Source organism: Neovison vison, chromosome 11, assembly GCF_020171115.1.
Source record: "Neovison vison isolate M4711 chromosome 11, ASM_NN_V1, whole genome shotgun sequence".
Classification (NCBI taxonomy): Eukaryota; Metazoa; Chordata; class Mammalia; order Carnivora; family Mustelidae; genus Neogale; species Neogale vison.
The window spans coordinates 36,566,963-36,591,587 of record NC_058101.1 but is presented as its reverse complement, the minus strand read 5'-3'; the positions used below and the strand labels follow the sequence as shown (position 1 = coordinate 36,591,587).

Below are 24,625 nucleotides of genomic sequence, written 5' to 3'. Positions count from 1 at the left end.
AGGTTCTGTGCCAATAATTAGTGTTCGAGAACTGCATAGACCTCTAGCACATTAATGCTAACACCTGTGGAATCCTATAAATGTGGAGTGGGTGCAGATTGAGTTCCAGGGAATTCACTCTGTTTTCTAAGGATCTACCATGATTAGGCTACATGTGTCAGTGTGATCTACCCTAGGACAGATTCTGGTTGTTGCTGAACTATTCTATTTTTGCTCTGTTAAAAAAAAAAAAAAAAAATCTGGATCTCACTCTCCTGGTTATCATTTCCTTCTTTCTCCTGTAACTGAGAAATGAACAGCAGCCCAGATAACAAAGGTCTAGATGGCCTGGTTCTATTAAACTAAATCAGATGGGGGAAGCAATTTTAATTACTTTATACAAATTTGCATGTTAGGAAGCCATGTTTAAAACATGCATGCACAAATCCTATTGATTATCCCCATTCTGTGAAAATTGAACTTTCCTGAGATTCTCATACTCTCAAGCTTTAACGGATATAGCAGAAGATCGCAAACTCCTTACATTTCCAGAGGGATATTTGAAATCAGGCTGTAATCAACATCTCTCACCCCATGAGCACTCCCTACTGTCCTCTCTTCGGCAGATAGCAAGATGTGGCCTGTATGATATGGGCTTCCTTTCCTCTTGGCAGGTCCTGAATGAAGCCAGGGGGAACAGTTACAAAACAGAAAATTGACTATGATGGAACACTTTTTGGTGCTACATCTGATACGATGAACGATTTATTTTGGCAACACCCGGGATGGGTTTCATATGGTTTTCCTGAATTTGACAGGACTCCTGCCAGCAGAATCAGGAACACTAAGAAGTAATCCAGGCAGAGGGAGGGGGAAAAAAATTATATATATGCCATCTTGCAAAGTGTTTCATAGCGTTGACTCTGTGATCTGGAAACCAGCCATTGTTCAATCCCTCCATTTCCAACTGCTCTTCAACTATTGCCTTACTAGACTTGGGTTGATGGATGATTTTATAATTAGCAGGGTAGATAGCCTAGAGGAGAATGCACTGTAAGAAGGCAGATGAGACATGTGGCAGCCAAATATTTTGCAACATATAAGTATTCTTAAAATATGGATGTTTCAGCCGCGTCATCATCTTTAAGAAGCACAATTACGTGATACTGTGGATTTCAGAGTTAACTCTTCTCAGAGAAATTTACTTTCAGGCTGAAAGAGTGGTGGCTCCGTTATAGAGGAATGCTTCTTTTCGAGAGTTGGTATTTCTTTTTTTTTTTTTTTTTAAAGATTTTATTTATTTATTTGACAGAGAGAAATCACAAGTAGATGGAGAGGCAGGCAGAGAGAGAGGGGGAAGCAGGCTCCCTGCTGAGCAGAGAGCCCGATGCGGGACTCGATCCCAGGACCCTGAGATCATGACCTGAGCCGAAGGCAGTGGCTTAACCCACTGAGCCACCCAGGCGCCCCACGAGAGTTGGTATTTCTGTCCATACGGGGGGAAGTGCCACTGGCATAACATTCTTGGGTTTTCTCTGCTCCCCATTCCTTGCTCTTCGTCAGGCTGAGTTTGAAAGGAGGTACTGGAAATTCATTCCCCAACTCCATCCTTTTCTTTCTTTTTTTTTTTTTTTAAATGATTTTATTTATTTATTTGAGAGAGAGAGCAAGCAAGCATGAGAGGAGAGAGATCAGCAGGAGAAGCAGACTCCCCACTGAGCAGGGAGTCCGATGTGGGACTTGATCCCAGGACTCCAGGATCATGACCTGAGCCGAAGGCAGTCGCCCAACCAACTGAGCCACCCAAGCACCCCTCTCCTTCCTTTTCTCTTTCTCTTGGGAGGGAGCCCACTTGCTGAGAGCCCAAGTCTCCGCTGCTCTCAGACTGCAGCAAGCCTGCAGGGGAGGAAGCCCGTTTGTTTGTAGATATAAGGCATGCTCTTAAATATTAGAAAGTATTAGGAAGGTCACTTGTGTATGGTTTTTAGTGAACATTCTTCTTTAGAAGAATTCTTTAGTGAACATTCTTTTAGTAAACATTCTTTAGTGAACATTCTTAATGTTCACATTGTCAGTAATAAAGGTGATGTTTTGGTTCTCTACCTGCCCTAACCTCTTATTTTATTCCTTAGTTGATTCAGAATAAGGGCAAGAAAAATTGGTGTTAATTATTGGTTCCCTATAAACCCCAAGGGATACTTATCCAGTGGTAGGTTTCAACTGATGGCAAATATGTTTTCACATAGTTTCCTACTTACCTTTCCAGATTTATCCAAAGATGAACATTTCCTTCACTCTCCACCAGATTAAACAAAATAGCTTGGTATTCAATTTTAGACTTACATAGGCAAATAGACCCCCAGAATCAGTAAGACTGGGACATGGAAAATCATCTGGCCTTTACATTTTGCTATAGCCCTGACACCTTCCTTTCACCTTAGAGCTCTAAGAATGTTCCACATTTCCCTTTCCTCCTCCTGTGACTTAGATTCTCAGGATCATTCAGAAGGTATAAAATCCTGTATCTCTGGATAGTAGTTAGATGGACTTGAAATTGGCGATCAAAGCCTCTTGTGCTTTGATTGTGAGTTGAGATGTCAGTCAAGAAGGGCATGGCCACAATTAAATAAAATATTAAAACTAGAGAGAAGAAGAGGGAAGCCAAGAAGGAAAGAATTGCTCCCAACCTTGACGTGCAGCTGAGAGATGTACAAATCAGTGTCTGAGGTGAGAATATGCTTGAGATTTTCCAGTGTCAATGAGATGCCCATAAATGAGAATATTTGTCCATGATCATGACATATAACCAGCCAACATACAATTTTTCTCAAAGCTCTTTCATCCACATTATCTCATTTGATCCTTGCCCTGTGGAGTTGATTTTATGAACTTGGCAAACTGAGGCCCAGAGGGATAGAGTAACTTGTTCAAACTTGCCCAGCTATTAAATGCTAGGATCTGATTCAAACTTATCTTTTCTGACACCACGCCCAGTGATCTTTTTCCTCTATTGCCCCTGCCTCCATGTCTATATGCTTGAGGATACATGGAAACCTTGACATGTTCAAAAGATGTCGATGAAACAGCCGGGCTTGGAAGAATTAAATTTTCTCATTGAATGTATCCTGGACAACACAATGGGTTTCACTCTGCGATTTGAAAGGTGGCTTACATTCCTGTGGTTCTGTACTGCATAATGGTCAAGAAAATGATGCAGGTGGACGCTGGAGTACCGGCAACGTAGAAGGATTTGAAAGATGGTAGAGCCTACTTCATAATCTTGTGTCTTTCATATTTGAAAACTACCCTGTGGAAGATGTATCTCTTGGGGCAGAAATAGTGAAAACCTAATGTCAGTCCGGTTCCATTTTATCTACGTTGAAAGGCAGATTAGGACGTCTGATCCCAGTAAATGGAATCCTCGTGCTCTAGGGTACGGAGAGGATTTTTCCAGAACATTCATTTGCTTAAATGAAGAGTTGTTTGTTTGAACTCAGACGCGAGGAAGACTATCTGGGGGGACGCTGGCTATGTGGGCGCTGGAAAACAGCATGGCATACAGGAGAGGAAGCACAGACTGACGTGTCAGATCGTCTGTGGGTGCTCTTGGGCTCTAAGCTCTGCTTATCCTCCATCATCTTTTCCAAACAATCCAGGCTCTCCCTGCTCTCCAGGACCCATGTATCCAGAGAGTCTAAGTGTCCCTTAATGCCTCTACATCAAGCACTAGCCCCTTCTCCCCATGTAGTGTGAGGTCAAGGGCTTCCAACATAAGGATAGTAGTGCTTGAAAACGCTCCTAACTCTGGGTGCGTTATAAAACCCTTTCATGTATAATATTTTATTTGGTGTTCACAATCATTTCATAATGTAGGCAAGAGAGATATGGATCCCATTTTATAGATAAAAACTTCGAGGTTCCCAGATGTGAGTAAGTGGTCAACCCACCACCCTCTCCTACATTCTTTAGGATCTTTCCTTCCCAAGAGAGATTTATAAGCCTCCATAGCAATGACTCTTAAATACCCACGGGAATAACTCCTTGCTGATGATAAAATAAATCCCCTTCATTGTAAAGCAATTAAAAAAAAGAAAACTCATAAAGTTATATTGTCTATTGAAGCTAACACTATATTCGAACGCAATAAAGGCACCATGTAAATGCTTTGCTTAAAAGGACAGCACCCTAATTAAGAGGATTGTTAAAAGGACGGAGCGTATGAATACATCTATTACACAGCATTTACTAGAACTCACTGTATCCACAGCAGTAAAGTGGGACCAGCTGTTGCCCAAAACATGGAAATAGCCTTATGAAGTGGAAACTGGATATTTTAGTGATTCTTGTTAAAAATTGAAGGTACCTGCACGTTATCTTAATCCCCCCCTTACATTACGGTTTCATAGCATCTTCTGTGCCCCAGGCTCTGCACTTATGGGCGGGCTGTCCTTGAATATCTCTTCCACGCTTGCATTTGTAGGGTCGAAGACTTGACAAATCTGCATGACTCTTAATGATCCTAAGGAGTCCGCTGCTCCTCTCTGTTCCTTGCGGGGGGATGGGAATCTTGGAGCCCATAAAGCGCTCTTTTTTGGTTGTTGTCATTCCCTCGGCTTTTGGGGCCTTCGATTAGAGCTGCCACTTGGCTAATGGCCAATGGTCACGAGCGGCCGCACATCTGTGCCATTAGAAAAGCGTTTGTCGACATGGTGCCCCAGGAAGCGTCCTGCACACCAGGAGGGATTGCAGGCCTCCCTTCCCCTTGGTGTTGGAAAGTTCCAGCCTGGCACCTGGCATCCTGGTGGTAAAGGTTAAATATTACAATCCACACAGCAAGACAAGGCTCAAAGCCCATCTGCTCCAAGAAGCAACTTCCAATGGGCCCCCGGTATCCCTGGTTTCCCTGGTGAGAGCCGTCACCTCCCACTTAGCAATGTGGTTCATTCTATGCTGCTCTCTGTGTTTCTCTCCAGGTAGAGAACATTTTTCTCCAGTTGCGTCATATGTATGGGTGAGGAGGGCAGAGTCAGTGAGCCTGGCCTCCCTCTTGGGGTGCTGTATCAGGTTCTGCAAAGAAAGAAGAAAACCAGTTGAAGCACTTCAAGCAGAAAGAGACTGGCTGCATACTTAATTGGAAATTAAGTGCTTACAAAATTTTTGGAAGGGATGGAGGAGTAGAAATCAGGGGACCTTTTGGTCTCAAGACCAACCACTGTAGCTACAAGGTGGAAGTCAGGAAACGGCTGGGGCTTCCGCCACCTTTGTCTCTGCCCCTGGTGACCTGCCAGGGGCCGTGGAGATTGGCCACCTCTGTCTACTTTTGCTACTGTTTGCTTTTGCACTGTCCCATTGTAGGAAAACAGTCTCCATTTCTCTTCTGCCTTTGATATTTCTGGGCCTCATTTTCTCATTCGAACTGTGGAGAAAATAAGCAGATGATTAGGAGACTTCAGAGCAAGAAAAGATTTGCGAACTGTTAACATTGGTTGTGGAGACTGGGAGTAAGGGACACTGAATTGTTTCTGCAGGATCGCTAGCCAGGAATGGCTGTCCGTCTGAGAGTCACCTTGCCAAAGGACATTCCCCTCCCTGGGGCAGCCTGTGTCTCAGGACCTGGCAATGGGAGAGAAGGGGTTAAAAAAAAATTCCTGCCCTTTTGTCTCAATTCAGGCCAAACCCTGAAGGACTCCCCAGCTTGAGAGCTCTCTCAGGATCAGATGAGGGGTCTACCGTGACACCAGCACTCGTCCTGTCCTTCCACGGCTCTGTCCTGCAGCCCTCACCCTTTACAGATGTTGACTCTGAGGCCACTCCACCCAAAAACCTCCTGCACATAAATCCCTCGGTTTCCCAGGAAACCCAAACATCAACACTGGCTTAGCAAAAAAGGAATGTATTAAAGAGTATGAGGTAGCTCCCAGAGTCTCCAGGAAGAGCCAGCAAGCCAGGCATGGAGAATGTGTTCTAAGAAAGAATGTTCCATGACTCCATAGACAGCTCCAGTGGAAACGCTCCTGCTCCCTGCTGTGTGAGGACACTCCCATTTGCACCACGGACACCACCAGGGCACTGGTCACCACCGTTAGGACCTCCATGCTTCCTAACTCTGGTGTGAATGTGGCTACAATGACCTTCTCCAGAATGGATTGGGTTTGGCCTCTGCCCCTGGCCTCTCTATGGGCGTATCTGATTGGCATCACCAGTTGGCACTGGGAAATCAATAGGGGAAGAGAGGACCCAGAAAGCTGGACTTCTTCCAATGTAGGAAGGAGATCCCAGCTGCTCGACTCCAAAAGTGAATGGCAAGCGCCCTTGTGAGGTTATAGAAACAGGCACTCAGGGGTCCTTAAAACAGGGGACTTGTATTTTATCGGAAGCCTTGGTGAGGTCATCATTTTAACCTCTAGCCAAATTGCCAGATCAGCAGCTGAGCTGTCTTGGTCAGAGGGACTTTATTGCCTTGGGAAGTATAAACTAACCTGAAAGTAGAGGCCAAAAAAGGGTACACAATACATAATAATAATTTTTTAAAACCCCACGTATCCTAAGGACTCAATTTCCCTAGGCCCTTTCTTTTCTGTACAAACCCTGTTGTTGGTTGACCTCAATCCCGTGGCTTACGTGCCTTCTTTCTCATGGTTTCTCATTCTCATGAATCCAACATTGATAGCACAAATCTTGACTTCTTTACGGAGCTTCTGGTACATGTATCCATACTTATGTACTTCAATCCCTAAAAGGCATTCATAAAAGTAAAACAGAAGTCTTGGTCCTGCCTCAAACCCTCCTCCCTACCACTCTTCCATCTCATTAAAGCTTCTGCTTCCATTTCCCCATTAATCTATTCTTTACTGAGAGGGTCATCTAACCCACCTTTTATGCTAAGTGGACTTAGAATAAAATCTAAATTCCCTGCCATATATGACAATAGGTCACCAATTCCAGCCCTGACTTGGACTCTCCACCTCCCACCTCTCTGATCTCATTTCCGTGGGGCTCTCTCTTGCTGATTATACTCTTCCTGTCATACCAACCCTTTTTGGCTCTGGGACCTTTATATTTATTATTCCGAAGCTCAGAAGACGCTGTCTCCAGATTTTGCCTGGCTGCACCCTTTCCTTCAAGCCGCAGCTCAAATGTCACTTTCTCGAGAGACTTTGCTAATAATCTAAAATAACCACCATCCTTCCGAGTCACCTTGTCAGATCTTCTGCTATATTTTCTGGTTATCAGTTCATTGCCTGTCTCCTCCACTGAAATTGAAACCTTTTGAAAACTCCAACTTTGTCTCATTCCCAGCTGCAACTTGAGTGTCTAGAACAGTGCCTGGCATATACTAGGCATTCCGGAAATATTTTTTGACTGCATTAACCTTATTTACCAACTTGTCTTGTTTACGGAAGTATCCAGCAGGGATTTTAGGCTTGGGTCCATGTCTCCCTGACAGATCTCTGAAGAGAATTTAGGGAATTGGTGAACTTGGGTGGGAAGAAGTTTACATGGTTATTTCCACTAAATCCCAAGGGAACCGAAGTCAGAGTATGTATTAGCAGCACGGGTGACCTTATCACACATACAAATCATAGTATCACATTACATTGTATTAGATATCTCAAATAATATTTATGCTCATGAATACTTTGAAATTATGATTATACTCACTGCTAGATGGGTATTAACGCATTAATAAAGAAATACATAGAGATTACATCACCAAATTTTTAAATAATGACATAATTTTATATATTTAAATAACACTGAAACAGTATAAATATGAAATTAATTGGTTTTTTCTTATAATCCTAGATATTTTATACATTAGTCTGAGAAGGAGTCCATGGGCTTCCCCAGAGTCCTAAAGGGGTTCGGGACACAGAAAGTTTCAGGTGTGGTGCTGGACTGTCCAATATGGTGGCCACCCGCCATGTGTGGCTATGGAAGTTAATTTTAAGTTAGTTAAAATTAAATTAAATTAAATACTCAGAACCTTTGTAGCATTAGCCACATTTCAGGTAGTCAGTAGCCACATGCCAATAGTGACTACCATAGCGGACAGTATAGAATATGGCCATCGCGGCAGAAAGTTCTGCTGGATAGCCCTGGTGTAGAGCTGTCTGCTTCAGTCTGAGTTTGTCTCAGCTCTGCCACACTTGCCATCACCCCACCTCCAGTATCGTGGACAATATTTTCAAACAGGAACATTGGGATTGGGTTGATTCTTTTTGTTTTCCTGTTTCTATTTAAGCCTTTCCTCCATCACCATTGTCTGTCCTTCCCTGTGGTTCAGAGACTTGAGCTAGCCAGGGCAGAGGCAATGCTACTAAGGATCTGAGTATTTGGTTTCATTTAATTTTAACTAACTTAAAATTAACTTCCACAGCCACACGCGGCAGGTGACCACCATACTGGTCAGTCCAGTGCCATACCTTAAATTTTCTGTGTCCCGAACCCCTTAAGTACTCTGGGTAAGCCCATGGACTCCTTCGCAGACTAATGTATAAAATATGTAGGATTATAAGACAAACTAATTAATTTCATATTTATACTGTTTCTTAATTTTATTTAAAGTTATATAGTACTTCCCAAGACTCCCAGCAGATGCCAGAAACTGTTGAGATTACTGCGCCCTAAATACACTGCATGTTTTTTCCTAACCATGCATACCTATGATCCAGTTTGATTTATAAATTAGGCCCAGTAAGAGACTGACAGCAGTACTTAAAAATAAAATAGAACAGTTCTAACAATATGTTGCAATTAGAGTCATGTGAATGGGGCTTCTTTCTCTAAATACCTCTTGTATACTGTACTCACCCTCCTTCCTGTGGCAATGTGGGATAAAATGCCTACCTGAGAGATGAGGGGGTTGGTTAAGGGTGCAGCATTAGGCTACTGTTGACCTCCTGACAGTGCCCCCTCAGAAGGAGGAGCATCTGCTCCCAGACCGTGGTGGAAGGGGGGGTAACCAAAACCTCAAAAAGCAAAACCGTGGACGAGGGGATGACTGTACCTCCTTTATGTCATCCCCAGGCTCCTGCCCAGGTCCTGAGCAGATGATATAATTAAGAATAGTTAATTTTTTAAATATTGTATTTATTTATCTGAGAGAGAACGAGAGACTGCATGAGCACAAGTGGAGGGGGGAGGCAGAGGGAGAAGCAGACTCCCTGCTGGGCAGGGAGGCCAATGCGGGGCTCCATCCCAGGACCCTGGGATCATGACCTGAGCTGAAGGCAGATGCTTAACTGACTGAACCACCCAGGTAGCCCCACTAAGAATAATTAAAGACATGAGGAATTGCTCAGAATGGGACAAGTGGAGACAGAAGGCTGTGTCTTCCTGAGGGGTCTCCAGTACCTGTGCCCTGCCTCCAGAGGGGATGGTGGCCCTGCTGGGACATGGGTGGGTCCCTCCACCAAACTGGAGCTGAGAGGAGGTGCCAGGGAGGGCTGAAGTGGGGCTGAGTCAGCAGCGAGGACCTGGAGCCCTGACCAAGCCAGGAGAGCAAGACTACAAGGGCCCCAGCTGCACATGTCAGCAGTGAACTTCTTCCAAACAGTCTGGACTCCTAGACCAAACACTCCTGCAGACCCCAGCTAGCTTGTAGCTATGAAGTCGCCCAACTCCTGGGGCCTCCCTCTCCATCAGTGGCCCAGTCTTGAGCTTCCCACATGCCCAGATACCATCTTGAAGAGAAACATTAAGAGTGATGTAAATTGGAAAAACTGACTCACTCAAAAGAGATTGCTTCCTGGAATGGCCCAAGTCTAGCAGATTGGACTAAAATTTGGTTCTACCCACACCCCTCATTAGTCAGTGGTGTGAGGATCAGGGGACACTTAAGGACAATGGGGTCAGTCATAGAAAGTGAAGAAGTTATGTACTCTCTGCACATCTGAGCCTGGAGTGAGTATCTGAGATCGGACTCTCCCTGTGCTGAACCACACAACCCCTGCTTGGGCAAACTTTGGCCCAAGACATCTTCCAGCCGTGAGAGAATGTCCTTGTAAGATCTCCTCAGCTAAGGAAATGAGGAGTCATCTACTGGGGTAGTGCTCTGATGTCACTGTACCCTGGGGTGTGTGCGAGCACGCATGGGTGTGTGTGTGTGTGTTGTGTGTGTGTGTGTGTGCAGGATGTGTAGGAAGGGGGTGATTTGAGATCATGGTCAGCAGGAAGGTGCAGCATGTTGCTTGAAGTGAGGTCTCCTGCCTAAGAAAGGACTAGAGAAGTTGAGTTTCCAGATCGATTCCTTTCCCAAGCAGAATTTCATTGGCTTTATTTCTAAGTCTAACCTAATAGAGCACAAAGACCAAATTTAATTGGCTAATAGTTTCAATTGTATGGGTGTGTATTTCTCTGTATTCTGTTTTGTCCTGAGTTGAATAGTGGCCCTCCGAAACTCACATTCACCCAGAACCTCAGAATGGGTGGTGATTGGGCAACAGGGTCTTTACAGATGTAATTAGGTAATATGACGTCATACTGGGTTAGTACTCCCTAAACTAATATGACTGGTGTTTTTATAATAAGAGGAGATGGCACACAGAACACCAAACACACAAAGAACACATGTGATGATGGAAGTGGAGAGTGGAATGACATGTCTGGAAGCCAAGGAATGCCAAGGATTTCTGGGACCCACCAGAAGCTAGAAACAGGCAAGGAAGCATTCTCTTCTGGGTTTCAGGGCGAACATGGCCCTGCTGACATTTTGCTGTTGGACTTTCCCCTGAAACTCTGAGAGAAGACATTTCTGCTGTTTCAAGCCACCCAGTTGTGCTACTTTGTTACGGCAGCCCCAGGAAATATAGGCTAGGATGGATGGATCACAGTAATACCCGCTTACGCATCATAACACATGCTTCGGACCTGGGGTGGGGGTGGGCAGGGATCAGAAGGATGTCATACGTAGCCCAGCCTAAACAGCAACACTAGTCTTCATGAACAATTCCTTCTAATATTCATGGGGGTCCTATATAAGGTCTAGAGCAACTGTTACTAAAACCTCCTGCCCTGCCCTATTCTCTAGCTTCCCCCCACCCAATTCCTAGATTCCCAAGCGCCTTTATCCAAGGGCACTCTGTGTCCCTCCTTAGTTCCTTTCTCATCTTGCCAATCACTGAAGAGATCAGTTTCCCAAACACAGTTCCGGAGCCATGGAGCCATTCTTCCGCCCTCAGTCTCCTGGGAATGTAGTTCTACTTTCTTAAATCAGCTTTCCTTTGGCAGATCAGACTGCAACGTTTTTCCCTTCCTTGGAGGATGGGGCGGGGCAAGAAGCTAAGCAGCGAAGAGGGGGACAGGCTCGGAGCTCTACATATTGAATTGGCTTCGCGCATTATCACCATCCTCGCTGAGCACACAGTATTTCACTTTGATCCCTTTGAAGGAAGAGTTTGATTAATGAAGCCTCATGAAAATCTGTCCGGTATGCATTGAGTGACCGAAGCTCCCACTCCTCTCCAGCCATTTATTGTTCTTACCCATAAACCATCAGGCCTACCTAAAGGTAGACCTAGCAAGGAAACCAGTCTCAGGAAGACAAGGGCCTAAGAATGAAGGACTTCAAGAAGAATCTTCTTCCCTTCCTTCTCTCCCGTCCCAGGTTTTGATGCACTCACGAATGTTAATTTTGAGTAGTGATAAGAAGATACATTAAATGCTCAATGTTGTCCCCAGAAAATGTTGTATTATGGCTGCTTTTCAAGTAAGGCAATAATTCATTTGACTAAAAAGAAGGTATGAAATGTAGAACCTAAACTCTCTTCGGAATTTAAAAAGGAAGATAAAAATATGGACATATATAGGGAATTACTTTCACGTTCATGTTTAATAACATAATTCATATTACTATTTCAAAGAATGTGTTGAACAGCCTCCCTCCTTTTGTATTTAAAACATTTTTTTAAGTGTCGTGAGACTCATGGCTAGGTCGTGGGGGAGACATCGTAATTAGAGACGTAAGAATAGCTAGCAGAATTTCACATGGAAAATGTCTCAACTGTGGTCATCATGACATGGGTTTGGGAATAAGCCACTTCATTCCACAAGACAAAATTGAAGGAAAATAACTTAGTCATAGGGAAGTAGAACCGAATTCCCAGGAAAACGTAAAACACATGTTCCAGAGTACACCTCTGAAGATGCCACATTTATCTCAGGCCAACCATTGTTTGCACCACGCCGCGTTACTCACCTCCAGCTGAAATGAGAGGAATATTTTTAGGTGAATGAGTTTCATATTTTACATTTTCCCAAGTCCCTGGCTCCCTTGATTATTCAAGTGAAAAACAGTGCAAGGAGAGAGATTTCAAAGTTGTTCACTATCACGAACAGACTCTAAGGTGGTCCACACGATCCTGGCTCTTGCTGTTCAGGCCCTTATGTAATCTTCCCTGCAAGGAGGAACTTCAAGGTCTTCAAGGAGGTGGTAAGGATCTGCGACTTGCCTCTCACCAATAGAATATGACAAAAGTGGTGGGATGCCACTCTAATCATGGCAGTACGTTCTACGGCAAAGTTAGAGGAGTATCATTCCCACAATTACATCACATTATGAAAGACCTGTCTTGCTAGCGGATACACTCCAGAGTCTTGCCCTTCTTGCTAGCTTTGAAGAATCAAGTTCCGTGAGTCTGACAGCTACAAGAAAAATATGCCAACAAGTGGTGTGAGCATGGGAGCACCTTTCCTTAGTTGAGCCTCCAAATAAGAAACCAGCCTCGGCCGACATCTTGATCTCGGCATTTTAAGAAAACCCAGTTAAGCTGTGCCCAGATTCATGACTTACATAGACCTTGAGATAGCAAGTAGGTGGTGTTGGAATTCACTAAGTCTGTGGTAATTTGTTAGACAACAATAAAAAACGAATACACTCCCACAAGAAAAAAAGTGAATATGCTTACCTTTGATAACTTATTTTTCTGGCTGGGTAGACTCATCCTGTGTTTGTCTCTTGAGTTTGAAAACCACCAAGTCTTGGCTTTTTTCATCAATATATATTATGTCCACATAATATATATTATATAATATATATTATATTATAGTATACAAGGATACTCTTTTCCTTTATGGTAGAATTGACCTAGGTCACAGCATCAAAGATCCTTGTTGGAACAGGAGTATTTTCAACTTTGCATATATATCAAGCCATCTTGTGATTTTTAGCAGCAAGTGATTCTCAAACTTCTTCTTAGACTTGAGCTTGGCCTGAAAACTTTGTTCAAAAGTCCAATCGGGGGGGGCACCTGGCTGGCTCAGTTGGTAGAGCATGTGACTCTTGGTCTCAGGGTTGTGAATTTGAGCCCCACATTGGGCATAGGGATTACTTAAAAATAAACTAACTAAATAAAAAAAATCCAATCTGACTGCTGGTTGACTATAAATTGATTAAAACTTTTTGAGGCTATGGTTGAACATGTATCTAAGCTCTAAATATATACATGCTGCTTGATCTAGAAATTTCTTTTTTAGAAAGTTATCTCAAATCAGACAAATGTTCAAAGATGTATGTATAAGGATGTTTATTACAGCATTATTTGTAATAGTGAAAAACTGAAAACAACCTAACTGATAAAATAGGTAGTAGGTTAGTTAATGGAATACCATGTAGCCATTTAAAATTTTTTCATGGGTATATAATTTTTGTTCAATAGGTAAGCAAAATTTCAAAAGAATATACAAGAGAATTTGTAATATGTTCCCATTTGTGTGTGGATGTATTTGTGTACATCCATCCATTGAAATACACATTGAAAATGAAACTAGATATACATCAATATGTTAACAGTGATCAGATCTGGGCAGTGAACTCATGCATACTTTTTTCTTTATTAATTTCCTGTCTATATTTTCTAATATTTCTAGAATGTTCTCACATAATATATGCAATTTAAAAAGAATTATACTGCGGCTTTTTGGTTTATATTTTGTTTCTTAAGTGATGCTGCTTGTTTCTAACTGTTGATGTCTCCATGGGCTGGGTCTTGTTGATTGGTCCAGAGACCAAGACCTTGCTGCTAGACATTGAGAACATGGTCTTTACAGGCTAGGTCTGCATCCATCCCTTAAAGAATATGCCACATGCATGGGTATCCAGCTGTCAGCCAGTATCTGCCCAAACTCACTCAACTGACTCATACTTCAAAAATACTACCTGAAAAAGAAATATTTTACTATAGTAATGTGAGGGTCAATATCAGTTGCTGTACAACAGAGCCAAACTTCATCACCCAAAACTAATTCTGTGCTGAGTGTTGGTGGTAGAGATTGCTTTGTAAGAGTTTGAATGTTCATTGAGTAGAAGACTGTGGAATACAATTACTTATCCCACAAATTCTTATTAGATTATTGTTGTCATCTGTAGCATTGTAATAATTTACAAAAAAGTACACATTATGTAGTTTTCATTAAATAGAAAATAAAATTATGCTGTATTAAATGGATTTTAGCTCTTGCTTTTATTGTCTTCTTCTAGATTCTTCTTACATGCACTTTAAAAGTGAACAGGGAGGCAGAGAGTATGGGAGAGAAGGGTTAGGATTCCATCAAAAGAGAAGGGTAGAGTAAAAGAGTCCAGGAATGTATAGTTGCTGAGTGCCTACCAGGTACCAGTTGCTGAATTAGGTCCTGAGAAGTTCTCTCCATTAATGAAGAGGGCATGGGAGCCTTAGAGAGGACCAGACAATACACAGAAGGATTAGGGCATAAAGATAAAAGAACAAAGACGGTAACTGTGGACATTATCAGCCCATATCCAGCATGCTACGGGCGGGGGTGGGGGGCTGGGGGTGGGGGAAGAGCAGAAGAACAGGGAGGGAGAATCTTCAGTAGGCTCCATGCCTAGTGCAGAGTCCCATGCAGGGCTCAATCCCACGACCCTGAAATCGTGACCTGAGCTGAAATCAAGAGTTGGATGCCTAACCAACTGAGCCACTCTGGGGACCCTCCACAATTTCTCCCACAGTTCCCTGCCTTACCTGCTGCTTGAGTCAGGCCTAGTCCTTTCTACCTTTCCTTACTTACCTGCTTCAAGGGTTACTGCTCTGAGTCCTTCTCTCTTTTGACTCCAGGATTTCTCAACAGTGTTTTTATTTACTCACTGAACACAGAAATTCATGCTGCATTATAACTATTTTACTAATATTACCTCATACAATGTTTACCCCCAGTCGCATAAGGTGGGTGTTACTACTCTCCCCATTCTCCAGGTGAGGAATGTGTGCCATGACAGTTATTCTAACAAAATACATGCACTTTTGCAGAAATAGGCAGGCACAGCCACAGCTTTAAATGATTCTAGAAATGTTTCAAGGACTTGAAGAAAAACAGGAAGCAACTAGAGCTATTCTAACTATATTCTCTTGGTAGGAATGCCAGGATCCATTGGAGAGAGGGATCCATTAGCATTCTTTCAATCATTCTCCCAGAATTCTCGTTCGTGGTCAGGGTATAGGGATGTTCTAGAACTATTTAGTTCAACCCATCTTTAACTGTAGATGAGACTCCCATTGAGTAATTGGCTGGTTGCTTTTCCATGCCAGGACCCTGTCTAGTTGACTGCTATATCCTCCGTGTCTAGCCAGGGCCCAGTGCTTTGAATGACTGGCTGAACGGAAGAATGAATGAATGACTGAGACCCAAGAAGCTCTGATGTTCACTTAAGCAAAAAAGTGTCCCTGGAATAGAAACAACAGATGGAATTGCATCTTCATTCAAAAGATGGGCTATGCCTTAGAGCAAAAAGGAAGTTATTCCAGACACACAAAATAGCAGAGGAAAAAAGGGATCAAAAGGATATTTTCAAAATAATGTGACCAGGGAAAATAAACCCAGTAGGAGATTAGCGAGAGGGAGGAAAGAGGATGAGGTTGAAGGCAAACCAGACCCAGCTGCCCAGGTCAATCGGAATAAATTGCACATAGAGTAGAAGGCCAGGGGCGAAATTCTCAGGCAGCCAGAATGGCGTGGATGTTCCCGTTCCAGGAAGTGCCTGGAGAAGGGTGTTGAGAGAAGGTGGGGAAGAATACCAAGGAGGACAGTAGCTACCATTTCTGGATCATGTTCTATTCTGGGCTGGATTCTTACTGCTTTGTGCTTATCGATTCTTTGCTGCACAACTCTGTGAATTGGATTCTGTTATTATTACCACCATCACTCTATAAATAATAAAACTGGGTAACGGGGAGGTGAAGTAACGTTTTCAAAGTCAAGCCGCTTGTAGGGAGCAAAACCGAGGTGTGACGCTAGACAGTGTGCTCAGAGTTGGTACCGGTCACCATTACCATTTGTCCCCTCACCTGTAGTATGGACTGCCGCTATGTGAGGGGAGCTGCCATGTCAAATAAATGAACAGGTTTTTTTTTTTTTTTTTTTAATAGGTAAAGACCTCTTTTTTTAAAATTTTATTTATTTATTTGACAGAGAGAAATCACAAGTAGACGGAGAGGCAGGCAGAGAGAGAGAGAGGGAAGCAGGCTCCCTGCTGAGCAGAGAGCCCGATGCGGGACTCGATCCCAGGACCCTGAGATCATGACCTGAGCCGAAGGCAGCGGCTTAACCCACTGAGCCACCCAGGCGCCCCAATGAACAGTTTTTTTAAAAAAGGTTTATTTATTTCTTAGAGAGAGGGAGAGAGAGAGAGCATGTGTGAGTCGGTGGGGGGGGCTGGGGTTGAGGGAGAGAGAGAGAACCTCAAGCACACTCCCCACTAAGCACGGAGCCCAACATGGGGCTCGATCCCAGTACCCTGAGATCATGACCTGAGCCAAAATCGAGAGTCCGCTGCTTAACCACCCCAGTGCCCCACTCGTCACCCGAGCGCTCCAGTATAAATCAATAATTTAAGTTGGTTCTTTTCTAAGTGTTTCTGTTCCCAAAAAGTCCTCTCACCATCACCCCCAACCCCCACCTATAACCAGATTACCCTAGATCTCAAGCCCTCCCATGGGGAAATCCTAGAGTTCCCATCTTACTAACAGCCGGCTAAGAACTGAAGGTAGAGACCCATGAAGACCACTAAGACTAGGAAGCATTGGCAACTATGCAGAAATTAGAGAGATTCTTCAAAAACTAAATGTAGTAGAGGGGGAGAAAAATTGGGGAGGGGAGCTGTTGTAGATTACAAGTGCCTAAAGACTTACCACTACCAATACAGTGCATGAAACTTGATTTTTAAAAAAAAAAATCTATTTTAAGATGTTAAGAAATGGATCATTGGACTAGATCCTAGATGACCGTAAGAGATTATGGTTCATTTTCTCAGGTCTGACCATGGTGATGTGGTCATTCAGGAATGCTCCATGTTTTTAAGAGCTGCACGCTGAATGAAGCGTCCAGGGCTGAAGGGTCATGAAACTTAACTTTCCGATGGTTTAGAAAGAAAAGTAGCGAGAAAGGTTGATTAGTGAATCAAAGATGGCAACATATGAACAGTTGTGGAATTTGGTGGAGGCGAGGCCCTTGTGCACTGAAATACCCTTTCAGGTCTTCTGTATCTTATTTCCATAATAATGAGTTTCAAGGGAAAGAACCCAGAGGGAGGGGCAATGGTTGCTTCCGGATTGGAGGAAGAAGGCAGGGAACTTGGCCAACACCGAGGCCTTTGGGGATTTGTAGTTACAAAGCTCAAGCTTGACCTCCTGGGGTTGAATGCAAGCAAGCACCTTCTCAAAACAAATGCTGAACTGGCCAGAGGACAGGAGATTTGGCAGCCTTTGCAAAAAAGATACCAGGGGCTGCTGGAGAGGTCATAAAACTGCCTGAACTCATCTGGAAAGTCAAGAAGTCCAGATTCGAGTTGGGAGTTGGGGGATAATGCACGTTCCGGGGATTTTCTGGGAACGGCTGGAGCTGGTCTGCCAGGCTCAAAACCCTCTCCACTGCTCACTAGGGGTGAGACCTTGGACAAGTTACTTAACTTCTCCGACACCTCCATTTCCTCTACTAGCACTTCACTCATGGATTGCGCGTGCAGATGAAATTAAACCTCATGTATAACATGCTTCACCCAGAGTTAAGGCCCACGGTAAGCACCAGACAGATCTCGCTGTCCTTTTGATCACACCCCCAGGGAGAAGGATGAGGTTAAAGAGAATCTGGTCGCCACTGACTCCAGGGGCAGAAGCTTTCCAACCCACATCTCCTGCAACTTTGTTTACAGTTGCATGTACATTCAGGTTATTTAATTTCTTTCTTTCAAGTGAAATTGCTCAGCCCGGGGTTAGCAGTGATGCTGATGAAATTGATGGTGGAGGAGATTATGTTGCAGCATGGAAAATAAACATTGAGGTCTCTCCTAGAGTGTTTATTTATCTTTACCGATACCACCTCTTTGCCCTGGTAATTATCTCTCCACGGCAGACAGTTATCCAGCATCAGCGCATAATTCCATTAACATTTCCACTTAAACCCCCGACCTCTCCTGGCTATTCAGAGTCTCCTGGTGCTTGTGAAATCTTTGGGACCTCCTATCATCTTGGTCTTAAAAGAGAGAAAGTGAATTTTTCAAGCACATTGTTGGTTTGTTTGTTTGCTTCTTTGTTTGTTTCCTCTTTCCCTCAACAAACCTCGGCACACTCTTGACTCCTCGTTCCTAAAAAAGGATCGCCGCCAAGAATATTGTCTGTCGCATGTCGTGCTAGCTGTATTGTGGATTCAAAGGTTGCTGACAGGAAAACACTCCGAGTCCCTGGCGAGCTGGTTTTTAACTGTTCCATTATCTCGACAGGTGCGGCAGCGCCTGGTGGGCTTGGAGACTTTGAAACGCTGGGAGAACATTCTGGCAACAAAATCCAGATCCTACCAACGCTTAGCAGACGTGATGGTGACCCAGAGATTTACCAGAGAAAAGAAATGAAGCAAATGTCGTGATAAAGTCTACCTAAACTTCCACTATTTAAAATAAGAGCGTGTACCGTCTGCCTAAGCCTTTGATCTGAAGCCCTGTGTTTTACATGTCCCATGACGGCTGGTGGTTTTCATGGAGAGGGCGTGAGGTTAATTAACAGCAGCGCCCTAAGTGGGAGGAGCCTTACTGTTCATAGGGCGTGTCCCTGCGAGACCTATCACTTAATCCCCAAATTCTCCAGATAGCCTTGCCAGGTTAGTGTCCTCACTCGATTTTTTTTTTCCCCTCCCTTCCTCCCCACACCATGCACACATCCTGCTCCTCATCTCAGATAAGAACCCAGAGGTCCAGAGAGTTAAACAGCATACCTGATACTGCAGGTCAAATATGGCACAGGAAGGACTTGAATGAAAGTCTTTGGACTGAAGCTCTGAGGGTCCTACGTGGCTTCTCTTTGAGAGAAGGGAAGTGCTTCTCATTCCATGTTTCTGTGCGCAAGGGGCTTCAGACTTCCCGTCAGCGCCCAAGATTTATCTTCTTTCTGAGATAGGAAGTCAGGGTGTCTGCAGAGCACACGTCCCCCCCCCCCCCGCCCCCCCCACTGGATTGACCCCAAGGTGACCTTTCCGCTCCTCTCCACTATCTGCTCATTCCTTGTGTCTGGGTTCCGATAGGAATGAATGAAATGAAATAATGTAGGCATCTCTCACACAGCTACCTTGTAGTAGGCATTTCAAAATGGCTTCTTCTGATTTAAAAACAGTATTTATTTACTAGCCATAGCCGCAGATTTGGTTAGGAAAGAGGTCAAAGGGTTGACTTAAATTAGGTTTGAAGGTTGGCTGGAATTCAATTACCCATGACCCTCTAGTCTCTCCTGCCAGCCGTGATTAATGGAGGCTGGTGAAAGCGGGCTGGGATTAGGAACAGTGGGATCAACCCTTCTGAGAGAATGAAGACATGGGAATTAGCTAAGAAGCGTTCTGAGGCTGGGTGAGATTTCATAGGTTGGAAATATCCTTGTAATTGAGGCTAATGACAGCAGGGCTCAGATTTGGAGACAAAGGGGGTACCTAGGCAGTAAACCCAGGGCAGTCCATGCTCCTGTTTTCCCCACAATTACATTGGCCTGATGTGGATAAACTATCATCAAAGACCGAGGAGGGTTTGGTTCCAGATCTCTAAAGAACACCTCGCTCTTGGATATTTGGGACACATACTGGGGGAAGAGAACAACCAAAATCAGAGAACTGTATCAGTTAAAATAAGAAAAGAATCCACCCTGACCATCAACACTTTCCTTTTTTCTGGGATTTCCCTTTGCTACCTCACCCTGAGGTTTATCTAATCTCATTCTAACCTTGGAAGAAGGCCTTGAGAACCCAGAACCCAGCTCCAAGTTTCTTTTCAAAGAGCTGATCTCTGGGAAAGTATTTTAAAAATACGATCCTCATTGCTAGCTTTTTTCGGTTTTTCATCATTATCCACCAACTTTTAAAGCAGTTTTTCAAAGACTTCCAGTCCTTCTGCCTTGTCTAGCAACAATATATCTTCTGTTGGTATGTGAGAGGAACCCAGAGAGACACAACATATATTTTCCTTTCTTGTTCTAATTTGAACTCCACTCCTCAAGTTCCATCCAGCCTTGATTTCAGAGCCCAAAGCCACAGCCTGCCCTAATGTGCATAGTCCGCTTAGGCCAGCAAGCTAGGGAATCATTAAGGCACCCCTCCTTTCCCCTTCTTTGACCAAGTTGCTGAATGAACTTAGTTGAAATGCAGCCTAGTGTTAAGAGAATAATTGTGTTTACGTGTCTTCATAACTTATCTGTCCCTATGCGAAAACCCATTTCACTGGAATAAAATATACATACATGTGATTTGATGTATGGATCTTGAAGCTCACAGAATGAGCTCAAACTTGAAAGGGATCCAGACTACAACAACGCTTATTATTTTTAGAGCATTACCTAGTCATTTTGATTAATTCGCTTGGAGTGCTTTTCCCTGCAGCCCCCCCAGGGAGAGGTGGGGGGGAAAGATGGTAAAACATAAATTTCCTCTGGTGACGAGTTCACATCTGTTTAGAACTGTAACATGGCAAATCATTGTGAAATCTTCTAATGGATGCCTGTCCCATGCCAAATAAGCCCAGGACGGAAAGCACATAAAGAAATAATTGTAAGACACTGGACCGAGGCCAAAAGGCCGAAGCTAATGTTTCACCTAATCTCTCTCCCTGTCTTCCCCTCTCCTGCCCCTCTGGCCAGTGGCCCTACCTGCCAGACACTCACTTCAGAACTTCCTGTGGCTGTTTCTGGGCTGTTTGTACCCTCTGAGCCCCGGGCCGAAGAATGACAACCATTCTGAAGCCCAACGTCTAAAAGAAGGGTACAAGATTAGCACCTGCGGTAGGGAGGTTAGCACACGCCTTTTTCTGAAAGGGTTAATTCCCTTCTGAGCGTGGCCAGGGCTGACCCCAGATAGACCTCCACCAGCACTGAATTGGCCCAGGGCCAGGGAGAGCCCCCTGGGTGGGGTGGGGTGGGGCAGGGTGAGGCCAGTAGAAGAGCTGGGAACTGAAGTTTCTAAAAAAGAAAAAAAAAAAGAAAAAGAAAAAAAGAGGAAAGAAAAAAAAAAAAAAGGCCTTTTTGTTTTTAATTCTCTTTATCTTGGCTCTATCTCCTGCACCACTGACTCCAGAACTTTAGAAGCAAAGGGTGGGGTTGGGTGGGGCTTAGTGATTTTTTTTTTTCTTAAAGGGAAAGAACAGGGAAGTGTCTGAACATTTACGTTCTACTCGGACTTCATTGCAGTCCAGAAGAAAACCACTGAGTGACTTCTGGGTATTATCTGTTTGGAACTGGCCTTTGCAAAGGTGGCATCGACAGATCAGAGAGCAGAGAGGAATTCGGGGCTGCTCGCAGAGGAACTTGGACCCGAGAGATACTCATGATGTTAATTATTGATGATTTCAGCTGGCCTGAGCACGGCTTTGATCTTCAAGATAATATGCCTGGACTTGGCAACACAACGGTCATTTACTGCTAGGAAGGGCTACTGGGCTCCAGCTATTTCAGAAAGACACATCCTGTATTTAGATCCTGTATTCCAGCCTTACAAAAAAAAAAAAAAAAAAAAGATACACACCAAAAAAAGGGGAAAAAAAAACCCCAAAACAAAAACCAACATCCTCTTTCCACCCCAGCCTCCAAAAAGAATTTTAGCTGCGTTTCAGGCCTGGAATTTATTTTTTTGAACAAAAGCGGTGGCCTACCTATTGTAAGAAAACACAATATGTGAAGATTCAAACTTGCCAAACTGAATATTGGGAGATAAAGCATTTTGCAGGTGTATTTGTTATAGGCCCTTGTCAATAAAAACTGTTTCAGTCTCTTTAAGGCAGGGATGGACGGAAGTGTTAGCCTTTTAGAATCATGTACAGGGACATTCCCCTTGTCAACACCATTCCTAGGATGCAACAGGCTAACTTTGGTGCTATACACACTCTGGGTCGAATCCCAGATCTACCACTCGCAGAACTGGGACTGTGGCCAAGTCACTTCAGCCCTCCTAGCCTCAGTTTCCCCATCTGTAAGAGGAGGGTGGCATGCGTTTAAAAGAGCTGCTAGGATGCATGAAGTGCTTGGGACCCTCCTCCCACCAAGAAGGCGATTCCTAGCTCTCAGCTTCCCATGGGCTCTCCTTCTTTCCTAGCACTGAGACCACATGGGGGCAGCCGGCATAGAACAAAAAAAATATTCGGCCCTTCTTTGTAGTTTTTAGATGTCTCAGATGTTTTTTTTTTTAAGATTTTATTTTATTTATTTTATTTTTTTGAGAGAGTGAGTGAGTGGGAGAGCATGAGCGGGGGGGGGGGGGTGGCAGAGGGAGAAGGAGAAGCAGGCTCCCCACTGAGCAAAGAGCCCAACGCAGGACTCAATCCCAGGATGCTGGGATCACAGCCTGAGCCAAAGGCGACACTTAACCAACTGTGCCACCCAGGTGCCCCTAGATGTCTCAGATATATGTCAAGTAAGATGTGAGCTCAAAACAATACGGCCCAGACAGCCATGGCTGTTTCTGCCTTTCTCGTATTTATTTATTTTTAAATACCCACAGAGCACTTACTGTACGATAGGCACATTCCAAGCCCTTGACAAATACTGACTCATCTTTCATAACAGCCCTATGAAGTGTATACTATTACCATTTCCATTTTACATTTAAAGAAGCAGAAACAGAGACAGCTGAAGTAACTGATTCAAGATCACCTAACAGGTAAGCGGCACCGCCAGGATCCAAGGGCAGGTAACCTGGTCCATTCCCTCAGTGTGCCGATCAGGGGCAGGCTCTTGCCTGGGAAAGCCCTGCTGAGACCAAGGCAAGGCGAATGGGATAAGGGGCCATTTCTGCACACTCTAGAAAAGAACGGCAGGACCAGAAGTATTGAAGTTGCAAAAGTCTCCATGAGTAAGCTCCACGGAGACCTAGGGAGACCTAGAGAGACCTAGATGAGGGGAGCTGAAAAAGCAACAGGTAGGTTTCCCGGGTGCAGGCGCTTGGCCTGCTGCTCCCCTCCCACTGCCTCCAAGCATAGCCTCGGGTGTTGGTGCTCTTCCTGGTCCCTGGGGTTTGTGAACATGAATTTGCTGGCTGTCGCAGCCTGACTGCATGGGAAGGCGGCAGAAGGCCGGACCCATTAAAGTCATCAAAAAAAAAAAAAGAAAGAAAGAAATCCTGTTGATCCTTCAATAATCGGGGGTTGGGGCGCCCACCCTCCACAGAATGAAAAATCAAATATAACTTGACTCCCCCAAAACTTAACTACTAACTGTTGATTGGAAGCCTTATTGAGAATATAAATAGTTGACTAACACAGATTTGTATGCTTGATGTATAAGCCAGAGAAAGAAAAATCATAAGAGAAAATTCATTTACTGTGCTGTATCATATCTCTCCAAAAATATTCATGTATAAGTGGACTCATGCAATTCAAACCCATGTAGTTCGAGGGTCAACTGTAACTTGTTTTAAAATTTCAACCACTTTTAATTTTTTTTTTTAATTACGAAAGCAAAATGAGTTTGTGGCAGACATTGTAAAGGGGATGATTCAACCTTATTTTCCAGCCCTTTCTCCCTTCCGTTTTCCAGCTAGATCATAGGATGTAAATCCTACCATTGCAGCCAAGGTCCGTTATGGAGTTCCTGGGAGATCTCTTGTTTTCCTAAGACAGGCTCTGGGGCTTCCAGGCCCTCTTTCTTCTTGGATGACTGGAGGGACAGTGGCCACTTAAAGTCCACAAAGGAAAAGCCATCCCAATTTCAGACAAGCCCTCCTTGAGCTGCTGAGCCCCTCTGTTCAGATTCCTGACACTTGCGGCCAAGGCAATCCTCTCTGCTTGATGTTCTGTGCCATGTTCATGGTAGAAAAGTGAGAAAATACAGAAAAGAAAAATTAAAAGGAGGGGGAAATGACCAATAACCCTGTTGTCCGGAAATAGCTAAAATATTATCTCAATATATATCTCTTCAATGTTTCCTCTTTTTAAAGATTCACAAAAATATGGAATCACACTCTATAAGCATTCTTGTAATGGAATCTTTTATTTACCAGTGTGCTAGGGCCATCTTCCTACACTAATCATGGTAATCTACTTGTCACTGTGTCAACGTTCTAAAGTTTGTTTAACTGATTCCCTATCGCTGAACATTTGTGATTGCCAATTTTCAAGCATTATAAACAACGATAGTGTGAAGGTGTCTGTAGGTGCGTCTTGGTCTGATTCATTCCT

The 24,625-nt window shown here is 43.9% G+C and overlaps 1 long non-coding RNA gene across 4 annotated transcripts in view; it reads left to right on the top strand.

Annotated features, from left to right (window-relative positions):
• The first annotated feature begins 23,043 nt into the window (after nt 1-23,043).
• Nucleotides 23,044-24,625, top strand: part of LOC122889484 — a 32,492-nt gene continuing 30,910 nt past the window's right edge. For all 4 annotated transcript variants that reach the window (XR_006380921.1, XR_006380920.1, XR_006380922.1 and 1 more), the window contains exon 1: nt 23,044-23,109. This is a non-coding gene — a long non-coding RNA (uncharacterized LOC122889484). The remainder of the gene's footprint in view (nt 23,110-24,625) is intronic.